Source organism: Merops nubicus, unplaced genomic scaffold (assembly GCF_000691845.1).
Source record: "Merops nubicus isolate BGI_N331 unplaced genomic scaffold, ASM69184v1 scaffold37319, whole genome shotgun sequence".
Taxonomy (NCBI): domain Eukaryota; kingdom Metazoa; phylum Chordata; class Aves; order Coraciiformes; family Meropidae; genus Merops; species Merops nubicus.
This window is the reverse complement of record NW_008633669.1, coordinates 306-2,169: the sequence shown is the minus strand read 5'-3', so window position 1 is coordinate 2,169 and position 1,864 is coordinate 306. Positions and strand designations below refer to the sequence as shown.

The 1,864-nt window shown below is 50.4% G+C and overlaps 1 non-coding gene across 1 annotated transcript; it reads right to left on the bottom strand.

Moving 5' to 3' along the window:
* Positions 1–1,116: 1,116 nt before the first annotated feature.
* Positions 1,117–1,189, bottom strand: TRNAK-CUU. The gene has a single exon. It is a non-coding gene; the product is annotated as a tRNA-Lys (tRNA).
* Between the last annotated feature and the right edge of the window lie 675 nt (positions 1,190–1,864).

Genomic DNA, 1,864 nt, shown 5'->3' with positions numbered 1-1,864 from the left:
CCAGGGATGGGGATTCCACCACTTCCCACCTTATTTGTTTTAATTAAGAGCTTAACGAGGCGTGTGCACGCACAGACAAAACCCACATGGCTTCTTCAAGAGGCCCCTTTGCCCAAAAGAGACTTTTTTTAACCACACAGGAGGCAACCTCCATCGAGCAAAGGAATCTGGGCCCCTTCCCCACAGCAGCTTCATCATTGCCTCCTCGTTCCTTCCCCAAAAAAATCAATTGAATTCTCCAAAGACCCCCCAACTTTAGTCCTCCCAATCCCCAACAACCCCCCAGGAGGGTTTGACCCCCACCCCAACATACCCAGGGAGGTTTTGATGATGGCACATTTCTCCCTCCGCTCACAGGTCGTCTCGTTGGCTCCTCGCAGGCACCCGACAAAGGGGATCTTGTACTTGCAGACCACACACTGAAGAGCCTCAACTGCAGCAGAGAAGAGGAGATTCCAAGACCTTGAGGTGCTCCAAGAGCTTGGCCAGACCCACCCACCCACCTTCCATCAAACCCCTTTGCACCGTGACCCTCCACTTACTGACTCCGATGCACAAGATGAGGGTCAGCCCCACAAAAACCACCTTCATCTTGGCCAAAGGGACAGATCCCGACCTCCCAGCTGCTCCTCAGCCTGCCACAGGGTTCCCTGAAAAGGAGGATGATGCAGAGCAATTAATTAATCCCTGTAATGAGTTTCCTCAGTCATCAGCCTTCTATCGGGGGGGAAAAAACAAGCAGGGAACAACCTCACAGTACGTTTGTGATGCCCCTTTTGGGGCAAAATGAGTGGAGAAACTTAAACCACATTATTAGACAATCCTCCAGCACCTTAAAAAGCTGATTTATGGACAATTCCACCTCCCTGCTCTGTTTAAAAGCCATGTTTCCAAGCTATAAATCTCCCGAGTGAATAAAATCTGATCAGCAGAAAAAAATCCCATATTTATCCCCTAAAATGCTTCCACCTCCTGCTTCAACAAATCACCTGAGGAGAAAAAAAAAACACATTACTTTTTAAGGTGCTTCCAGCTCTTGGTTAGATGTAGCACCGCTGAGGGTCTGTACTCAGAATAAGGCAGATTTGGGGAAATAAAAGGGGAAAAAAGTCCAAGCGCCCAACGTGGGGCTCGAACCAACGACCCTGAGATTAAGAGTCTCATGCTCTACCGACTGAGCTAGCCGGGCTGGCAAAATTAGGGATTTTTCCCACTATTTTTCTCCCTCAAAGTGTGAATTTGATGTTAATTTAGCAAAAGGCTCAATTTTAAGAGTTTAAACCCAAGAGGGTTTGAATAAGCAGAAGCTCTTCCCTGGGAGGTTTGAGCGGTTATGTGAGAAACATAAAACACAAAAAAAAAGACCCAGAAAAGTCCCCAAACCTCCCCAAAAACAGTCACCTACCAGCCCCTGCTCGCCCTGTGAGGTCCACACGTCCCCGCTGCCTTTATTCTGGGCTGAGCCAGGACCTGAACGACCTCGGGGAGGTTATTGTGTGGTGGGAACAATGGTTCTGCTCACAGCTGGGCAAACACGGCTCCACACCGAGCCCGGCTGGACCTGCCAGGACACGGGGCCACCTGTGACACGGGGACTCTGCAGCCCTCAGCCCCCTGGGCTTCTGTGTGCAGAGAAACCCACCCCCAGCTCCCCCCTTTGAAGCCCATCCAGGGTTAACGCTGCTGGAAAGACCCAAAAAGTCAACCCAGGGTCAAGCCTGCAGGAAAGACCCAAAAAGTTCATCCAGGGTTAACCCTGCAGCAAAGACCCTCCAGCAAAGACCCAAAAAGTCCATCCAGGGTTAACCCTGCAGCAAAGACCCAAAAAGTCCATCCAGGGTCAACCCTGCAGCAAAAGACCCAA